Consider the following 6,898-nt stretch of genomic DNA (forward strand, 5'->3'; position numbering starts at 1 on the left):
CAACCCCAATATACTTGCATGACCACAATGATAGAAAAGAAACTAAAGGTTTGGTACACAAACGCGGATGGAATAACGAATAAACATGAGGAGTGGAATGAAAGAATCAGTGAAAAATCCCCAGACATCATAGCAGTCACAGAAACAAAACTCGCTGAGACAATAACAGACACAATCTTCCCAACAGGATATCAGATCCTGAGGAAAGATAGAAGGAGTAGAGGGGGAGGAGGGGTTGCACTGCTCATAAAACACCAATGGGGATTTGAGGAAATGGAAGGCATGGACATGATTGGAGAAAGAGACTACATTGTAGGTACAATTCAGTCCGGAGAACATAAAGTAGTCATTGGAGTGATGTATAACCCACCACAGAACTGCAGGAGGCCAAGAGAGGAGTACGAAGAAAACAACAGGGTGATGGTGGACACACTGGCTGAGGTGGCAAGAAGAGCTCACTCGAGCAGAGCAAAGTTACTGGTAATGGGCGATTTCAACCACAGGGAGATCGACTGGGAAAACCTGGAGCCACATGGGGGTCCCGAAACATGGAGAGCCAAGATGATGGATGTGGTACTTGAAAACCTCATGCATCAACATGTCAGGGACACAACCAGAGAGAGAGGGGAGGATGAGCCAGCAAGACTGGATCTTGTGTTCACCCTGAGCAGTTCAGACATCGAGGACATCACTTACGAGAGGCCCCTTGGAGCTAGCGATCATGTGGTTCTGAGTTTTGACTATATAGTAGAGTTACAAGTGGAGAAGGTAACAGGAACTGAAGGGGACAGGCCAAACTATAAAAGGGGGGACTACACAGGTATGAGAAACTTCCTGCAGGAGGTTCAGTGGGACAGAGAAATGGTAGGAAAATCAGTAAACGAGATGATGGAATATGTGGCAACAAAGTGCAAGGAGGCAGAGGAAAGTTTTGTTCCCAAGGGAAACAGAAATAATAGGAAGACCAAAACGAGTCCTTGGTTTACCCGAAGGTGTAGGGAGGCAAAAACTAAGTGCAACAGAGAATGGAAAAGGTACAGGAGGCATAGGACCCAGGAAAACAAGGAGATTAGTAGAAGAGCCAGAAACGAGTATGCGCAGATAAGGAGGGAGGCCCAGCGACAGTATGAAAACGACATAGCATCGAAAGTCAAATCTGACCCGAAACTGCTGTATAGCCACATTAGGAGGAAGACAACAGTCAAGGACCAGGTGATAAGGCTGAGGAAAGAAGGTGGAGAACTCACAAGAAACGATCAAGAGGTATGTGAGGAGCTCAACACGAGATTTAAGGAAGTATTTACAGTAGAGACAGGAAGGACTCTGGGGGGACAGACCAGATGGGGACACCAACAAGGAATACACCAACAAGTGTTGGACGACATACATACAGATGAGGAGGAGGTGAAGAAACTGCTAAGGGACATCGATACCTCAAAGGCAATGGGACCGGACAACATCTCTCCATGGGTCCTTAGAGAGGGAGCAGATATGTTGTGCGTACCACTTACCACAATCTTCAACACATCCCTGGAAACTGGGCAACTACCTGAGGTATGGAAGACGGCAAATGTAGTTCCCATTTTCAAAAAAGGAGACAGAAAAGAGGCACTAAACTATAGACCTGTGTCATTGACGTGTATAGTATGCAAAATTATGGAGAAGATTATCAGGAGGAGAGTGGTGGAGCACCTGGAACGGAACAGGAGTATAAATGCCAACCAGCACGGATTCACGGAAGGCAAATCCTGTGTCACAAACCTTCTGGAGTTTTATGATAAAATAACAGAAGTAAGACAAGAGAGAGAGGGGTGGGTTGATTGCATCTTCTTGGACTGCAAGAAGGCCTTTGACACAGTTCCTCACAAGAGATTAGTGCAGAAGCTAGAGCATCAGGCGCATATAACAGGAAGGGCACTGCAATGGATCAGAGAATACCTGACAGGGAGGCAACAACGAGTCATGGTACGTAATGATGTATCACAGTGGGCACCTGTGACGAGCGGGGTCCCACAGGGGTCGGTCCTAGGACCAGTGCTATTTTTGGTATATGTGAACGACATGACGGAAGGGTTAGACTCAGAAGTGTCCCTGTTTGCAGATGATGTGAAGTTAATGAGGAGAATTAAATCTGATGAGGACCAGGCAGGACTTCAAAGAGACCTGGACAGACTGGACACCTGGTCCAGCAAATGGCTTCTCGAATTTAATCCTGCCAAATGCAAAGTCATGAAGATAGGGGAAGGGCACAGAAGACCACAGACAGAGTATAGGCTAGGTGGCCAAAGACTGCAAACCTCACTCAAGGAGAAAGATCTTGGGGTGAGTATAACACCGAGCATGTCTCCGGAAGCACACATCAATCAGATAACTGCTGCAGCATATGGGCGCCTGGCAAACCTGAGAACAGCATTCCGACACCTTAGTAAGGAATCATTCAAGACACTGTACACCGTGTATGTCAGGCCCATACTGGAGTATGCAGCACCTGTTTGGAACCCGCACTTGATAAAGCACGTCAAGAAACTAGAGAAAGTACAAAGGTTTGCAACAAGGTTAGTTCCAGAGCTAAGGGGAATGTCCTATGAAGAAAGATTAAGGGAAATCGGCCTGACGACACTGGAGGACAGGAGGGTCAGGGGAGACATGATAACGACATATAAAATACTGCGTGGAATAGACAAGGTGGACAAGGACAGGATGTTCCAGGGAGGGGACACAGAAACAAGAGGCCACAATTGGAAGTTGAAGACACAAATGAGTCAGAGAGATAGTAGGAAGTATTTCTTCAGTCATAGAGTTGTAAGGCAGTGGAATAGCCTAGAAAATGACGTAGTGGAGGCAGGAACCATACACAGTTTTAAGACGAGGTTTGATAAAGCTCATGGAGCGGGGAGAGAGAGGGTCTAGTAGCAACCGGTGAAGAGGCGGGGCCAGGAGCTAGGACTCGACCCCTGCAACCACAAATAGGTGAGTACAAATAGGTGAGTACACACACACACACACACACACACACACACACACACACACACACACACACACACACACACACACACACACACACACACACACACACACACACACACACACACACACACACACACACACACACACACACACACACACACACACACACACACACACACACACACACACACACACACACACACACACACACACACATGACGGAAGGAATAGACTCTGAGGTGTCCCTGTTTGCAGATGACGTGAAGTTGATGAGAAGAATTCACTCGATCGAAGACCAGGCAGAACTACAAAGGGATCTGGACAGGCTGCAGACCTGGTCCAGCAATTGGCTCCTGGAGTTCAATCCCACCAAGTGCAAAGTCATGAAGATTGGGGAAGGGCAAAGAAGGCCGCAGACGGAGTACAGTCTAGGGGGTCAGAGACTACAAACCTCACTCAAGGAAAAAGATCTTGGGGTGAGTATAACACCAGGCACATCTCCTGAAGCGCACATCAACCAAATAACTGCTGCAGCATATGGGCGCCTAGCAAACCTCAGAACAGCATTCCGACATCTTAATAAGGAATCGTTCAGGACCCTGTACACCGTGTACGTTAGGCCCATATTGGAGTATGCGGCACCAGTTTGGAACCCACACCTAGCCAAGCACGTGAAGAAACTAGAGAAAGTGCAAAGGTTTGCAACAAGACTAGTCCCAGAGCTAAGAGGTATGTCCTACGAGGAGAGGTTAAGGGAAATCAACCTGACGACACTGGAGGACAGGAGAGATAGGGGGGACATGATAACGACATACAAAATACTGAGAGGAATTGACAAGGTGGACAAAGACAGGATGTTCCAGAGATTGGACACAGTAACAAGGGGACACAGTTGGAAGCTGAAGACACAGATGAATCACAGGGATGTTAGGAAGTATTTCTTCAGCCACAGAGTAGTCAGTAAGTGGAATAGTTTGGGAAGCGATGTAGTGGAGGCAGGATCCATACATAGCTTTAAGCAGAGGTATGATAAAGCTCACGGCTCAGGGAGAGTGACCTAGTAGCGATCAGTGAAGAGGCGGGGCCAGGAGCTCGGACTCGACCCCCGCAACCTCAACTAGGTGAGTAATGATGATAGATGGATTTCTAATTTGTGAGTGACTTAGATCCAGCCACGGAATTGTGACTCTATTCTTCTTGGAAACAGTAATGAGTTATTTACCAGGAGAAATTAAAATACTGGGGGGACTGATTCCAAACCTGCATATTGAAATAACCTTATGTGAAGAGACACTCAGGTTATCACAGGGAAACTTATGTCTCAAATTCTTTAATAAGAATTTGAGACAGCTCACAACTAATCCGAACCCTCCACTAACATAACCTAGCTCTGGAACTTAAAGCCAATCAAAGGAGTTATTCTCTAGTTATCGCATGGGAATTAATATTCCAATTTGCTTAATATAATTGACGAATAAGGGCTTAAAAAGATTATTAACAATATAAATGTTCCTTCTTGTTCCTCATCCTCATATCCGACATACACAAGGATGTCAGCCACAGCACCGTGTCTTCCTTTGCAGATGACACCCGAATCTGCATGACAGTGTCTTCCATTGCAGACACTGCAAGGCTCCAGGCGGACATCAACCAAATCTTTCAGTGGGCTGCAGAAAACAATATGAAGTTCAACGATGAGAAATTTCAATTACTCAGATATGGTAAACATGAGGAAATTAAATCTTCATCAGAGTACAAAACAAATTCTGGCCACAAAATAGAGCGAAACACCAACGTCAAAGACCTGGGAGTGATTATGTCGGAGGATCTCACCTTCAAGGACCATAACATTGTATCAATCGCATCTGCTAGAAAAATGACAGGATGGATAATGAGAACCTTCAAAACTAGGGAGGCCAAGCCCATGATGACACTCTTCAGGTCACTTGTTCTATCTAGGCTGGAATATTGCTGCACTCTAACAGCACCTTTCAAGGCAGGTGAAATTGCCGACCTAGAAAATGTACAGAGAACTTTCACGGCGCGCATAACTGAGATAAAACACCTCAATTACTGGGAGCGCTTGAGGTTTCTAAACCTGTATTCCCTGGAACGCAGGAGGGAGAGATACATGATTATATACACCTGGAAAATCCTAGAGGGACTAGTACCGAACTTGCACACGAAAATCACTCACTACGAAAGCAAAAGACTTGGCAGACGATGCACCATCCCCCCAATGAAAAGCAGGGGTGTCACTAGCACGTTAAGAGACCATACAATAAGTGTCAGGGGCCCGAGACTGTTCAACTGCCTCCCAGCACACATAAGGGGGATTACCAACAGACCCCTGGCAGTCTTCAAGCTGGCACTGGACAAGCACCTAAAGTCAGTTCCTGATCAGCCGGGCTGTGGCTCGTACGTTGGTTTGCGTGCAGCCAGCAGCAACAGCCTGGTTGATCAGGCGCTGATCCACCAGGAGGCCTGGTCACAGACCGGGCCGCGGGGGCATTGACCCCCGAAACTCCAGGTAAACTCCAGGTAAACACCAGCCCTTGAAGTTTCAAGCCGAAGAATTACACGTGTAACATCTGGGTATTTGCGTACTCATGTATGTGTGAGTGCTTGTACTCGTGCGTGTATGTATACTCGTATGTGTGTGTGTACTCACCTATTTGTGTGTGTGTACTCGTCTAATTGCTCACCTAATTATGGTTGCAGGGGTCGAGACTCAGCTCCTGGCTCTGCCTTTTCACTGAGTGCTACTAGGTTCTCGCCATCCCTGTTCCATGAGCTTTATCATACGCCATCTTAGTTATATATGGTTCATGCCTCCACTACCTCACTTGCTAGGCTATTCCACTTCGTGACTACTCTATGACTGTAGAAACACTTCCTAAAGTGTGTGTGTGACCCAACAATTAATATTTGCACCAATAACTCATTACAGTTGTGACCGGGTGTGGACGTGTGAATTGCTCATTACTCTATAATTTGTTCATGATTGTAGCCATGTATAAACGTAAGTCAGTAACTTAACTTACCTGATTCATTACCTTTGTAACTTGTGAGTTCATTACCTTTGTACCTAATTCAGCTATCAAAACTTTGGGGGCCCAGTCCCTGGACCCATTATGTACCTCTGTAATCTTTTGACTACCGCCCACAGGATGGGTATGGGGTGCACAGTAAACATATTAAACTAACATCTCGGTACACGTTTCGGCATCCACTGGCTTTATCAGTACAAATACATGGACATAATCTGATGACTCTAGAAGTATATACAAAAGACAGTGAAAGACGAGGTAATCAGTCCCTCAGCCTAGGAGTAGGTGCTGAACACCTTAGTCTTGAAGAATGTGAAGCAAAGGCAGGAAGATTGGTGTTTATATATATTAGAGTTTCTGGAGTCAGATGAGGGGCAGCAAACGAAGGTATTGTCACTGGTAGTAGGCGGGATTCCCCAGTGGAAGAAGGTCATACCCAAGAGTTGGACTGGGGGTTAAGTATGTTGTGGTGCAGCAGACGAAGGTATTGTTACTGGTAGTAGGCGGGATTACCCAGTGGAAGGAGGTCATACCCTAGAGTTGGACTGGGGTTAGCAAGTATGTTGTGGTAATGTCAACTGGGCTCGGTCCCATCCTTCAGTTGTACCAGACTATGGGTGCGTCACTTGGCCCTAGCTCTCGATGTGGCTTTGACGCTGCCTTATGTGTGGGGTACCCATGACTGACTGCTTATGTTTAGTCTATCTTACCTTGTTGCCTTCGCTCACGGCCCAAGGCAGTCATCTCGTCATGACTTGGTGGAGTACTTCCTACTCCTGTTTCCGATGTTCATCTGGGTACGTACCTTCCTTCGTGGGGTTTTGCTACCTTTCCCAGTGCACAGTTTGTCCCTTCCACTTCTCCGTGTACCCGGCTTTGAC

The sequence above is a fragment of the Cherax quadricarinatus genome, unplaced genomic scaffold (genome assembly GCF_038502225.1).
Source record: "Cherax quadricarinatus isolate ZL_2023a unplaced genomic scaffold, ASM3850222v1 Contig3187, whole genome shotgun sequence".
Lineage (NCBI taxonomy): Eukaryota > Metazoa > Arthropoda > Malacostraca > Decapoda > Parastacidae > Cherax > Cherax quadricarinatus.